This window comes from Brassica napus, chromosome C4 (assembly GCF_020379485.1).
Source record: "Brassica napus cultivar Da-Ae chromosome C4, Da-Ae, whole genome shotgun sequence".
NCBI classification, from domain to species: Eukaryota; Viridiplantae; Streptophyta; class Magnoliopsida; order Brassicales; family Brassicaceae; genus Brassica; species Brassica napus.
The window spans coordinates 31,646,385-31,661,955 of NC_063447.1; the positions used below are offsets into that span (position 1 = coordinate 31,646,385).

General features: G+C 33.6%; 1 long non-coding RNA gene across 1 annotated transcript; it reads right to left on the reverse strand.

Moving 5' to 3' along the window:
- Positions 1-7,521: 7,521 nt before the first annotated feature.
- LOC125585136 lies at positions 7,522-12,553 on the reverse strand. The gene is made up of 2 exons (XR_007322050.1): positions 7,959-12,553; positions 7,522-7,870 (listed from the first exon to the last, which is right to left on the reverse strand). It is a non-coding gene; the product is annotated as an uncharacterized LOC125585136 (long non-coding RNA).
- Between the last annotated feature and the right edge of the window lie 3,018 nt (positions 12,554-15,571).

Below are 15,571 nucleotides of genomic sequence, written 5' to 3' on the forward strand. Positions count from 1 at the left end.
TCAAAGGATAAACTTAGAAAGGTGCTATTTTGGTCATTTTATTTTTGGAGTGCTATTTTTGTGATATAAACTTAAAAAATGTTCTATTTTGGAGATTTGCCCTTCATTGTATATAATACACATTTAATGGATATTGACTTATCTAACTCTTGATTTACTCTTGATTTTTCTAAATTGAAAATTTAATGTGAGATTAAACATTTAATGATCCTTATCCTTTCATATTCCTCTAAGTAATAAATATTTTTGTATTTATCATTAATCAACGGAATTTCCTTCGATTCTTAGATGTTAAATCAGTTTCAGAATTTATTGATAAGAACCATGTTAAAACGAAAAAAAGTCAAACTATTTGGTAAATACTCTACTAAAAGAAACGTAGCATGCATTCCAAAAGGTATTTAAATCATTTTCGTTGTTGTCTTTAAAAACAAACACAAAATGAATGATTTAGTTGGTAACTGCCAAAAGATTAAAATTATTTAGAAAAATAAAGTTATGACTTTCTTTATATACAAACTGTGAGTTTAAAAAAAAAAATTCAAGGTTAGGTATTTAGCAAAAAAAAAATTACAAGGTAGCCATTCCAAAATAAATGTGTATATATGTTTCTAAAAAAATGCATAATACTCCCTACGTTCCATAATACATATTCTAGCTAGAGAAAAAGTTTGTTTCAAAAAGATCAATTTTTTACATTTCCTATGCATATTTTATTAACTAATTGCAAACTTCAAAAAACTTAATTGTTCTAGTTGAATTTTTACTGGCTTAAAATTATAGAAAAAAAAAGATAAACACATAAAATATGTAAATTTAATGCGTTTTAATAAAACGCGTAAAAAATATGTAACTTTAAGGAAAATAGAGAATACAAGATAATCTAAAATGGGCTAAAAAGAAGTGGTTAAAACCTAGCTATGATTGGTCTTGGTGGGTGTGTTGCGCAGGAAACCCTACTTTCATCATGAGACATCTGACCGGTGAATTTGAGAAGAAGTATGAACGTGAGATTGGTCGTGAATGCAATAGGTTTTGTCTTTTTGTCATGTCTCTTGCCATATTATGATCTTGACTGCTAATTTTGGATGTTGTAGCTATTAATGATGTGAAGGTGTATCCTAGTTTTGGATATCTACACCAACTTTGGTAACATCCGCTTCAACTGCTGGAATATGGTTGGGCTATAAGTATTTGATTGTATAAGATATTTGATATATATTAGTAAGTGTACTCTTTTATTATGTTCATTTGCATAATCCTTGTGTATGATGACTAATTTTATGTTAAGAATCAAGAAAGTTTGTCAATGAGAGACTGAGAGGCCTACAACAATCTAGTATACGAAATATATATTTTCTGATTCTATTATTTCCTCTCTTGTGCATTGCAATGGATTTCAGGATTGATAATGGTGATTATGATAGAGCTAGAGGTTTATACAACAGTGGAGAACCATAATAAAATGGGGTAAAGCTCTGGTCCATCAATGATTGAACAAGACAATGACAAACATAACAAGATAAGTGAACATTCTGGTCAAGCAATGCCTCTTGAGCAAGATGAAAAAGTAGATATGGGGAGGTTAGGCGGATGAGCCTTATGTTGGTTAGGAGTTTGAATTATAAGCAGATGCACACGGGTTTTATAATGCTTACACTACAAAAGTAGGTTGTCATCCGTGTCAGCAAACTGTCACGGTCAAGACATGATGGATCTCCCAGGGGAAGGAAGGCTACATGTTTCCTAGCAAGCGGAAATGACGGTTTATGACTTTGTTCCTACCAATATCATGATAGTTTAGTTTTATGAGTGTTACATAATTGGTATGTGAGAACAGCTGGGTTATAGTCTGCACAAAAATGTTTGGTTTTTAACTTTTCAATTGATACCTTTATAAGCAAGCTGAGTGATATATTTGCTGAAATGACCTCTTTCAAGTTATTAATCTGAAAGTGTTAGGATCATATCCATTAGATTTTTAATTGATTTAAATGAAATTGATAGATTTATCCAGTTATAATTGTTTTTATCCGAAATATGGGAATTGTATTTAGTAAGTATTAACATCGAAATATTTGATTGGTTAATCTGATGATATTATATGATCTTTGGTTTAGTCAAATCTAATAGATTTATGTCCAGTTAAAATTGTTTTATCCTTTTTTTGTCAACAAATTGTTTTTTTGTCCGAAATATGGAATTATTGGTATTTGGTAACTAATTAATATTAAAATACTTGATTGGTCCATTGCATGAAATCCAATAGACTTTTAATTAATTTAAATGAAAATTTAATATATTTATCCAGCTAAAGTTGTTTTTATCCGAAATCTTGGAAAATATATTTGGTAAGTAATTAATATTGAGATATTTGATTGGTCGTATGGCGTGATATTATGATCTTATGAGAACATTGATTGGTCATTTGAAACGGATTTTTCGCTTGTTAATGGAACCCACGTAACGTGTTTTGCAAGGTTTACTAATTACTAGGGATTGATGGATAAAGATATACAATCCTCTTTTATTTTCCGATTTATTTCATTGTTAGGATTACGTTCATTATCTAATACACATTTAATGGATATTGACTCTTGTAATTCTTGCTTTACTCTTTATTTTTTACTAAATCGAAAATTTAAGGTGAGATTTTATACATATTTAATGATCCTTATCCTTTCATATTCCTTTAAGTAATAAATATTTTTATATTATCATTAATCAGCGGAATTTCCTTCGATTCTTAGACGTTAAAATCAGTTTCAGAATTTATTGATAAGAACCATTTAAAAACGAAAAAAGTCAAACTATTTGGTAAATGCTAAGTAACGCATACGAACGACCCAATAAAAGAAACGAATGCATGCATTCCATAACGGTGTTAGATCATTTTCATTGTTTTTTTCTCGAGAAAAGATCATTTTCATTGTTGTCTTTAAAATCAAACACAAAATAAATGATTTAGTTGAAAACTTCCAAAAGATGAATTAAAAAAAAATAAAGTTATGACTTTCTTACTATACAAACTGTCAGTTAAGGAAAAAAAATATCCAAGGTTCGGTATTTAGCAAAACAAAATTTGCAAGGTAGCAATTCCAAAAATAAATGTGTATATCTATATAAGTTTCTAAAAAAATGCATAATACAAGATAATCTAAAATGGACTAAAAATAAGTGGTTAAAACCTAGATATAATTGGCCTTGGTGGGTGTGTTGTGCAGGAAAACCCACACTTTTATCATGAGACATCTGCCGGTGAATTTGAGATTTGAGAAGAAGTATAAATGAAAGATTGGTCGTGAATGCAATAGCTTAATTTGTCTATTTCTCATATCTCTTGTCATATTATGATCTTGACTGCTCAATTAGGATGTTGTAGCTACTAATGATGTGAAGGTTTATCCTAGTGTTTTTGGATATCTGCACCAACTTTGGTAACATCCGCTTCAACTGCTGGAATACAGTTGAGCTATAAGTATTTGATTGTATAAAGTTTTGGATATATATTAGTAAGTGTACTCTTTTATTATGTTCATTTGCCTAATCCTTGTGTATCATGACTAATCTTATGACAAGAATCAAGAAAGTTTGTCAATGAGAGACTGGGGTCTACAACAATCTAGTACACGAAATAGATATTTTCTGATTCTATTATTTCATCTCTTGTGCATTGCAATGGATTTCAGGATTGATAATGGTGATGATGATAGCTAGAGAGGCTTATACAACAGTGGAGAACCATAATAAAATGGGGGTAAAGCACTGGTCCAGCAATGATTGAACAAGACAATGACAACCATAACGAGATAAGAGAACATTCTGGTCAAGCAATGCCTCTTGAGCAAGATGAAAAAGTTGATATCGGGGAGGTTTAGGCGGATGAGGCTTATGTTGGCAGGAGTTTGAATCATAAGCAGTTGCACACGGGTTTTACAATGCTTACACTACAAAAGTAGGGTTTGTGACTGATATACTATTTTTCTGTATCAGTCATCCGTGTCAGCAAACTGTCTCGGTCAAGGCATGATGGATCTCCCATAGGAAGGCAACTTGTTTGCAACAAGGAAAGGCTACATGCTGCTTAGCAAGCCGTACAAGGTTATTAGACAAAGAGTGGAAACAAGGGTTGGATGTAGAGCAATGATCTTGATTAGAAAATAAAATTCTGGTAAATGGGTTGGTGCGTTTGCGTGATACTTATGACTGGTTAACTACCATATACAGCAGCGGTTAAATAATAAATTAACAATATTTACATTTTATATAATTATAAAAATTTCAAAAATCATAATATTATAATAAATATGAAATTTATATTTAGAAAATTATAGTTTTAAATTTTTAAAAATTATAGAAAATATTTTTATTTTAAAATTTTATAATATTAATTAAAATATAATAGATATATTTTAGTATTTTTATAATTCCAATTTAAAATTTTTATTGAATATTTTTATTTTTGTATTTATATGATTGAAAAAAAATTATCCTCCCGCAACCGCAAACGCTAGCTGGTTGATTTTAAGAGGTCCGGAGCGGTTTGAAGTATTTGTATCGGTTTGTATGATTGTTTCGAAACGTTGTCAACCGCTACTAACCGCAAAAGTTGCGTTTGCGGGTGGTAGCTGGGAAACCAGTCAGGCTCATAATGTGTGCTGGTTTGATTCTGAGTTTGCTTTCTCATTTGTGGAACGAGACTGAGACCTTCAGTTTTAAAAAAGGAGATTAAAAAATGCCAAAACGAAGGATCGAACTATGGACCTCAGTTTACAAGACTGATGCTCTACCACTGAGCTACACAGGCTATCGGTTCATAAAATGCTACAACTTTTTATAAAACAAAAATCCTTTTCATTTTATAAATCAACTTGGGAAATTATATCATAACCACTCATTTTGGTTCTGTTACATAACATCATTGATTGTCTTATATGCATATTAAATAAGCCACTGGGAAGCAATAATTGTCTCATGATGTTTTCCTTTAACATCACGAGTCAATTTTCTCTTTATGTGATTTTTATAATCTAAACAAATCTCCTTTTCTATGGTATTTGTTATGTAATAGACTTCGGCGAAAAATTCATAACAAATAGAAATGTATGCTTGTTTGTATTGTATTTTATACTATGGCGGGTAAGAAAATGAAGAAAATAATACAAATATATTTTAAACTTTAATGATTTTTTTAGTTTATTTTAATTATATTTTTCACTATTTTTACTGCAAATTTTACTATTTGTTTTAGAAATTATATATTTGTTACTATATTAAAACAATTTATAAAAATATAACTATTTTATTTTGTTCACAATATTTTATTTTCTTTACTTTAATAGATTTGTAATACATTTCTTCTTAATTTTATAATTTAAACAATCGAAAAAGAAAAGCCAATTTATTATTTCTTAAAGAAACAATCAAGTAGCATAAAAATATGATATTAATTGTTATGTTTAATATTTATAAATAACATGTTAGGTTATATATTTATGTATTATTATATTTTAGAAAAATATATTTAATTTGGTTTTTTATGTTCCTTCAAACTCACATCAACAAAAATTTGAAAATAATGAATTCCGCAATTGTTTCCTTTTTTAACAACCAAAATTTAGGCTAAACCGAGCCAACTCCTCTCATGCCCCTATTTGTGGTGAGCCAATCTCCTATGGGCCTCTCAAATCCCTTATACCCCTATTGCTTTAATGAAACATGAATATCCGATTTTGCCCTTTTGCATTTTCGAAATTATTAATTTAAATCATAAAAAAATCAAAATTTAAATTTTTAAATTTTCAATTTTCAAAATTTCAAAATTTTCAAATTTCGGATACTACATTATATTGTATAGTTTTACTTAGTTGTACTGGGTTATACTTCGTTCTACTGGATAATATTGATGTTAAGTTATACTGAGTACTACTGAATGTAGTTATACTGAGTTATATAGAGTTATACTGAGTACTACCGAGTGTAGTTATACCAGATTATAATTAGTTATACTGAGTACTACCAAGTGTAGTTATACCGATTGTACTGAGTACTACTAGTACTACTACTAAGTTAGTTATACCGAGTTCGACTAAGTTCTACTGGTTATACTGCATAATACTAAGTACTACTGAGTTAGTTATAGCAAATTCGTCTGAGTTAGTAATATCGAGTTATACTAGATCCAGGTCTGAAGAAAATAAATAAAAAAACACAAAACATACTTTGCAAAGGGGGAACAAGAACAATAAAATCCCAAAATCATTAAAAAAAAGCCCAGATCTATAGAGAACAAGAAGAACCCTAGTCATACAAAACCCAAAATCTTAATTTACAACCCTAAATCGAAAACATGAGGACAATAAAAACTCGAGAAGAGGAAGAATCGCCATTGATGTGAAGCGCGAGAAGGAGATTTGAAGTGAATATGTTGAACCATCGCAGAATAATCGCCATTGATGTTGTTTATATCACCTTTGACTGTTTTTTTCATCATCTACAGTGGATCTGTTTTACTGTATACTGAGTAAAAAAAGAGAACACAGAGAAAATGGAGAAGATAGAAAGATAAGAAGAGAAAAAGTGGCCGGAAGAAGAGAGAGAAAGGGAACGGCTGTCACAGAGAAAGAAAAAGAAAAGGAAAAAAAAAGATAAGAATAAAAAAACTAAATCAATTGATATATGTATATTAGGGTTAGGGGTATTAGTGTAATTAACTTAATTTTCGCATTAAAATTAAATCAAAAAGAAAATAATTTTAGATGGGATCCTTGGGAGATTGAGTTATGAGATTTGGGGGTAATAGAGCAGATGTTTCGGCTAGACCTTAAAAAATAACATAAAACCATAACTATTTGATGTATAATTTTCTATAAAGATTGTTTATGAAGCATTTGATGTTTTGTTAATATATGGTTCAATGTTAACAAAGTCATAACAAACTGAATTTTACTGTAAATTGTATAAATTTACACTGATGTCCGAACTTATTAAATTCAGTGTGATTTTTTCGGTGGAGACTTGTGATTGTGTTTTGTGGATAGCTGTTGATTTAAAATTACTCTTACTAACAGTTGACGTCTTTCTTGTCCCCGGCGCGTTCCGCCATTTGAGAAGATAATCGAAGAAGATAATCAATCTTGCTATACTCGGACGTAACTGATGTGTCATTTTCTGCCGAGTTTCAGGTTTCCATGATGCATGTTAGCAGTGTTATAATATGAACAAACATATCCTGCATTAGTTTATGAATGCTTTTTGGGTGGAAGCGGAACAAAGTCGACCCAGATGCATCAAACAAATAATATACTATTCAAGTGTTAGATCCACGTGGACATTTAACTTTGACATCGAGTTAATGGAGTGTAATACGTAATGAGAGCAACAAATATACGACAAAATTACGGCCAAGTGATAGTTTTTTTTTTTTTTTTTGAAAAAGAGCTTTTATATATATGGAAGAGAGCATGTTAGGCCAAGTGATAGTTCATGCGTCATTATACCAAAAAGTAAGGAATGGGCAAGAAACGAAAATAAATTTATTAACTTGAGAATGCAGAGTCTAGTTGAAATTTGAAATACACATAAAAATATAAAAACCAGAACATGGTTTTCACCGAGAATTGGTTGTAGTTATTGGTAATGTGAAAATTGAAAAAAAAAACATGTAATGCAACATAACAGTGATCCACTGGACTATCTAGTCTTTGCGTGTCTTCTTGGCAGAACTCCTCTCCTCTTTATTTATTTCTTCCTCTCCAGTGTTACTGGCATCAACAGGGGTCTCAACTGAATCATAAACAGTAGATCTTTCTCCATCAGCCATGGCAGCAGCAGTGCAGCCTCTTATGGTCCTTCATTACTCTCACAAACCCTAACATTGCAAAATATTAGCAGTAAGAGGAGGTGACAGTTTAGAGAAGCATGTTGTTTTATTCTTAATAAAAAATTAGAGTGCTTACTTCTGCAGTTAAGCACTGCTTGCGCCACTCTTTGTCAAAGTAGAATGAGTGCCGAAGGTAGCGTTGAGAGAGAGAGAGAGAGAGAGAGAGAGAGCCAACCTTGTATTTACACCGACCATACAACAGAGATCATAACTTATTAATCAGCAGAACCCAGCTATATATAATACAGAGCCAAGAATCATCAACATTCTCTAATGTTCGGTAGTTGATGGTATGAGATTGTTTAAACTAAAAGAAAAGAGATTGCTTAAACTATAATCTATCCTAACTTGGTCCCAAAAAAAAAGAAAAAAAAAAAGTCTAACCTAACTTATTAATCAGTAAGTAACCAGGAATCATCAACATTCTATACTGACAGTCGTTTGATGCTGAGAGAATTTGTAAAACATAGTATAAGAACCTGTAGAAGGTTAGATCGGGAGTCGGGACTATATATTAAAAAGATTAACATGGCGTAGCAGTTCACCTCCAACCAACATAGGGCTAATTTTGATCGCCAAAACCACCTTTGGTTCTACACCAGCAGCCATGATCGAAGAAATCGTACAGGAGCTCTGATTTGTGAAAATGAATAGGAATTGACCTCGGCTCGCAGGCAGTGTATATATAGGCTCAATCATGCGGTTGATGGTGAAGTAAACCATGCATTGATGAAGAGGTAGTGTGATTAGTGGGTTAACTTGATCGATAGACATTACTGCGACGTCTGTAGCGTAACGGCGGTTGCGCGGATGGAGGGGAAGCGAAATCGATTCGTCTCCGGCGTTAGGTTTAGGTGTTGGACAAAGCTTGAGTTATAACTGGGCCTAGTTAAACGGGCCTCAGTTGAATTGAATGCTATGTAATAATTTATTTAGATTGCACTTAGCCCAAACTATGAAATAGCATAATCACGCAAGAGAGCAACAAACATTCACGAAGTTGGACACGAGAGAGCCTTACTTTATATATATAGATAGATAGATATAGATAACCATGAAATTTGTAGAAACAAAATATTAAAATAAATAAATTCACAAGTGTAAAGAAACAAGCAAGAATTTATACTCATTTGTAAAAAGAAAAATCAATAGGTTTCATAAACGAGCACAAAATGTTTATGTGATTTTTGTCTAAGTTTCTTAATATTTTGGTAATTTATCACAATTAAATTTCTTATGTTGTAACTAATAATTATGTTGTAGTATGTATTTTTATTTCTTTCTATTTACAAACATTTGAATATTCAACAATTTAATTTATATTCTTCAGAGAGATTGGAAAGATGTGTATGAGCTAGCCAATAAATTTAACGACCAAAAAGAGATTGTCAATATCAATCAAATAATGCTACACATTAAATTCACTATTTGTATATGCACAAAAAGAGAAAGAGAGAGAGAGTTGATGCTTTGTATGAATCATTTCAATTCAATCTTTGAAGAGAAGAGCTTATTGTAATCACTTGTGGAATTCAATCTGGCCATCACATTTCAAATAAGTAATTATGGATAGAAATGAGCGTTAGCTCTATGCAATTACATGTTTTGAATTTGATTGATGCGTAGCTCATAAATTTAACGACCAAAAAAAGAGATTGGCAATTTCAATCAACTAATGCTACATATTAAATTCATTATTTGTATATGCACAAAAAAAAGAGAGAGAGATGTGATGCTTTGTATGAATCATCTCAATTCAGTCTTTAAAGAGAATAGCTTATTGTAATCACTTGTAAAATTCAATCTAATCATCACATTTCAAATAAGTAATTATGGATAGAAATGAGCATTAGCTCTATTGCAATTTCATGTTTTGAATTTGATCAATTTTATCTAATTTAAATTCACTATTTGTATGTGCACAAAAAAAGAGACAGAGAGAGTTGATGCTTTAATCATCTCATGTCAGTCTTTAAAGAAAAGAGCTTATTGTAATCACTTGTGGAATTCAATCTAATCATCACATTTCAAATAAGTAATTATGGATAGAAATGAGCATTAACTCTATTGCAATTTCATGTTTTGAATTTGATCGATGTGTATGAGCTAGCCAATAAATTTAACGAACAAAAAAGAGATTGGCAATATCAATCAACTAATGCTACATATTAAATTCACTATTTTTATATGCACAAAAAAAAAGAGAGAGAGTTGATGCTTTGTATGAATCATCTCAATTCAGTCTTTAAAGAGAAGAGCTTATTGTAGTCACTTGTGGAATTTAATGTACTCATCACATTTCAAATAAGTAATTATGGATAGAAATGAGCATTAGCTCTATTGCAATTTCATGTTTTGAATTTGATCGATTTTATCTAATTTAATAGTATGATGAATGAACAAAACTTCATGTACAAACAAAGCACAAAGTTTCTAAGGCCAAACATATTATATGTCCAAAATAACTAAAATCATTATAATTTAGAATCAAAGAGTGAATACTTAGAAAGAATTTAAGTTTTAATGAAGCGTTAGATAATTTGAGGTTAATTAGAGAAGTTATGATGATTTATCATCAAATTTAAAATATTTAGTTTGATGTATAGTTGAGACATAGCTAAATAACTCTTAAGCCTAATTTTGAAGGTAAAAGGAAATGTGGACATTTTCTATGTATCTAACTAAAATATGTATGTTGAATTATGATTATTGTAAAAAATACTTATAATGTTTTCCTCATGTTCATATTCTTATAAAATGTGACTTTTTGACATCAGTTGAAGTTTTTTTTTTTTTTTAGTCTACTCAAGCTTAACAAAAGACAAAAATAGTGAAAGATTCTGATCCACACAACTGAGATATCTAACAAAGGACAAAATTATTTGATCATCTCTCTCAAAGAAAAGGATAAGCACCTCTCTCTCTCTCTCATACGGTCATCTCGACATAGGCCATTATCAAATTGGCGTAGATTCTGGTATAGCCCTCAACGCCAAATTGAGTGCCGAACGATTCCTGGCATTGATAATATAGGTTTCCTTCCTCATCGCGAGAGCTTCCTGAGACAAGAGTTACATGTCCCTCTGTGAGACGAGGAGAACTCATTTCTTCTTCTGTAGGGAAGAAAATACTCTTTCCTTCGCGTTCCCAGTAGCTATCATAACAAGGAAACCTAACTGCAACAAGGCCTTCCTCTTTAATTAGAGTCTGCAGGTCAGAGTGGAAGATCTCATAGCCTGTATATGCATCTTCATGCTGGTGAAGGATCACACCCAGGAAGTGAACATGTAGTGTCTGAGGTTGAGGTTGAAGCCTTCAAGCTACTAAAAATGTTCCTAGACATCTGAGATGTCTTTATCGAGTTTACCTAGTAACAAACAATAGATGAACACATTTACGCTGCCATATTTAAAATAAGATTATAACCGACATAAAGAGATAATGATTCAAGCACAAACCTCCTCTTGAAGTACCCTCATCGACGCTCTTACAAAGTCAAGCTCCCTTTGGCTCAGCTGAACATTCAAAGTCTCTCTTGCAATCAAAGCTTCCTCAATTGTTCTTCCAATGGCAGCTTGTGTAACATCAATCAATTCCATGTGCTCTCTCTCTGTCTCTCTTTCTCTCTCTGCCAAGTGAACGATAATGGCCTATGTCGAGATGACCGTCTGAGAGAGAGAGGTGCTTATCATGAAAACACTAAATCGGTAAATCCTGTATCATCTTTCATCTTCTTCTTCTTTTTTTCATTTTCAGACTTGTTGTAAAGGTACTTTTGGGAAGAAGAAACATGAATGAAATAATATTAAAAAAAATCACATTAACGTGAGTCTATTTTGCAGGCAAGCTCGAAACAATGTGCTTCTTGCTGTCCCAGCCCTGCTGTATGCTGTTAATAACACTACCTAAAGTTCACTTTTAACCGAAACCGTTTATCCGAACCGGATCCGATCCGAAATGGACCGGTTCGGTTTCGGTTTTAGTCGATTTATCCGATGGGTATTAGTGCTGATTATCCATGGGTATCGGGTCGGTTTCGGTTTTTACCCGGAACCGATCGGGTACCTGATTAAACCGAAGTCTGTGCTTAAAAAACACAGATTTGTATCTCCCGTGGAACGAACCAGGGTTGGATAGGCGGAGTATCATGTGTAATACCACTATGCTACTTAAACTTTGTTGTACTTATCTACATATTATTAATATATATACGATTCCGATTCATTTTATCTAAAAAATATTTAAAAATAAATTTTATTTGGTAAATTATTTTATTTTGTAAATATATATATGATTCACATAATAAACGGGTACCCGGAACCGACCCAAAACCGGTGGTATCCGACCCGAAACACGAACCAAAATCTACCAAGTACCTATTGGGTAGAGAATTCATTTATCCGAAAGACCCAGATCCGAATGGATCTTACCCGAACCCGATCCGAATATCCGAAGTCCCAAGCCTATTACAGCCACTTGTCCTTTTGTCATTTTGACATTCTGAAGTCTAATTAAGCTGCTGAAATGTAGTGATATGATCTACTGTCTGAGGCTTTGGCTATATGAGAATAGCATGCCCTGTGGTGTATATATATATATGGGTGTATGATAAACAACTAGTCTATCCGTCAAATGAAAAAAGCTGCAGGAATCAGCTACATTTTGTGATAATAAGTCTAGTGCTCTTGTAACGCTCTGTCTGTTTTGTGTGAGAAGCAGCTTACGTCTTACTGATTTGGGTCTTGCTCCAGCTCTTTTCTTCCTGATGCCAGTGAGAAGTCAGTAATGCATAGTTAATCTTTTATCTTAGTTAATGCACAGTAATTATCGTACACAGCTTTTCTCTCCTTTGTTCTCTGCTTGTCTTTGGATATTGCAGCTCTTTTCTTCCTGATGCATGTCCCATTTGTTAAAAATATGGTTTGATCCTGAAGTCAGTAATGCATAGTTAATCTTGTATCTTACAAACTTTGGAGTCATTCATGATCAATTTTCAAGCTTCATTGGTTTGTTGATCTCATCTTTTCTTTTTTGTACAGCTCAGGGAACTTGAGAGGGGAGTTGATATCCTTGTGGCAACTCCTGGACGGTTAAATGTTTAGTTCTTGATGAAGCTGACAGGATGCTGGACATGGGGGTTTGAACCACAAATTAGAAAGATTGTTGAACAGATGGACATGCCTCCACTTGGGATCAGACAGACAATGTTGTTTAGTGCTACGTTTCCAAGGGGGATCCACGTTTGTATTATTACTTGTCCATGTAACCACCCTCTTGCTCAATTATACTCTAGTCATGAGTATTATCTCACAGTTTCAAGTTTGATATATCGCACACGAACACAAGATCTTGATAACAAGTATAACTCTCTTATTATCTTTAAGGTAAAACTCACTCAAAACCTTAATCGCTCAATTACTCACAAATCACACACTATGCAATCAAGATATGCATATATATATATATATAAGACTAGATAACTCCTAATCCTATAACACTTCAGATATTTCTTAATCTTTTTTAGATAACCATAACTTGGTAGGATTAGGATAGCTTGTTTCTCAAGCTAACTTTGAGCTTATCCCAACAATCTATCCCTTAAGCTTGAAGTTGGCTTCACATACACGATGAACACCGATAAGTCTTCTTAACTCCGCGAACTTGATTCTTCCGAAAGACTTGGTTAATATATCAGCTCGTTGCTCGCTGCCCGGAACGTGTTCAACGTCAATTTGTTCACTCTCCACGCACTCTCGTATAAAATGAAACCTCCGATGAATATGCTTGCTTCGACCATGGAAGACAGGGTTTCTAGTGAGAGCAATCACAGATTTATTATCAACCTTTATAGTCATCTTCTTGCTCCTTTGTCCGACAATCTCCGCTAGAAGATCCTGAAGCCAAATCGCCTGTTTCGCCGCTTCGGTAGCTGCCATAAACTCTGCCTCACACGATGAAAGAGCAACTATCTCTTGTTTACATGAGCACCACGAGATCGGGCTGTCGTTGAAATAGAACACATGTCCTGTAGTACTCTTACCATCGTCATCATCCACATTATGCGAACTGTCGCTAAAACCCACCAGTTCAACACCCGCTGCTCTCTTATATATGAGACCAAGCGAAGTTGTTCCTCGCAAATACCGCAATACTTGCTTCAGAGCTGCGCCATGTGATACCTTAGGACCTTGCATATACCTGCTCAACATTCCAACACTAAAGGATAGGTCTGGACGTGTGTGGAGTAAGTAACGTAGACATCCCACGCTTCGCCTATACTCCTTTACATCGATGCCTTTCTCTTCAGTTGCTCTCGATAGTCTTACGTTCAGGTCCATGGGTGTTGCCACTGCATTGCACGTATTCATTCCAGTTTCTTCAAGTATTTTCTCCGCATATCTTTCTTGTCTCAACACAATGCAATCTTGACCTTGAGTCACTTGGATTCCTAGATAGTAAGTGAGCTTACCAAGGTCGCTCATCTCAAATTTTGTAGCCATCTCAGCCTTAAACTCAAGTATCTGTACCAATGAGGATCCCGTCACGAGTAAGTCGTCCACATATACTACTACGAAGAGAGTGCCACCGTTTTCTGTTCGTCTGTACAGTGAAGGTTCCTTGGAACATCTCTGAAAATTGAACTCTTGAAGAATTTTGTTTAGCTTAGTGTTCCAAGCTCTAGGTGCTTGTTTCAAGCCATAGAGTGCCTTCTTTAATTTATACACTTTCTCTTCTTTACCTGCTACTTTAAAACCCTCTGGCTGAACAACAAAGACTTCTTCTCTTAATTCTCCATGTAAAAACGCAGTCTTCACATCGAGATGATGTATCTCCCAACTTTTAGAGGCTGCTAATGCAATGACCAGACGTATCGTTTCAATACGAGCTACTGGTGCAAAGACTTCATCATAATCCACCCCATGCCGCTGGACATAACCTTTTGCAACCAACCGTGCCTTGTATTTGCTGATACTTCCATCGGCGTTTCTTTTAATTTTAAATATCCACTTCAAACCAATAGGTTTTATACCTATAGGAAGATCCACGAGTTTCTAAGTGTCGTTCTTCTCTATAGAAGAGATTTCATCTCGACAAGCATCAACCCATACCTATAGCTCTTTAGCTTCGGTGAAGTCCCATGGCTCATCATTTATTATCATCAAAAGTCTCTCACATTCTGTTTCTGCGATAAGGATATAGTCGTCCAAGTAAGCTAGTTTGGTGCTGATCCTGGACGATCTTCTTGGATGCTCTTGATTATCCTCTGTATCACTCTCTTCATTCTCGTTATCTACCTTGACTTCTTCAATTATGGGTTCTGTCTCAGCTTCCTCCTCGCTATGTTTTCCTTCTATATCGTCTCTGTTTGTGTTTTTCACACTGATCGCAAACGTTCCACCGTCGTTGTAACCATTCGAATGATCGCTATCCCAATTCCAGCCTTCGTTCTCGACGAAAAAAACATCACGACTGACTATTATCTTCTTCTTAACAGTATCGAGTAGTCGATAGGCCTTGGAACCTGGTTCGGTTCCCAAGTGAACTAGGATTTTAGACCTATCATCAAGCTTCTTTCTTCCCACCGTATTTGTTCTCGCATAGCATACGCACCCAAACACCTTAAGGTGTGAGATGTCTGGTTTTCGAGCTCGTAGTGCCTCATATGGAGTCTTGTCAGCTAGTGACTTA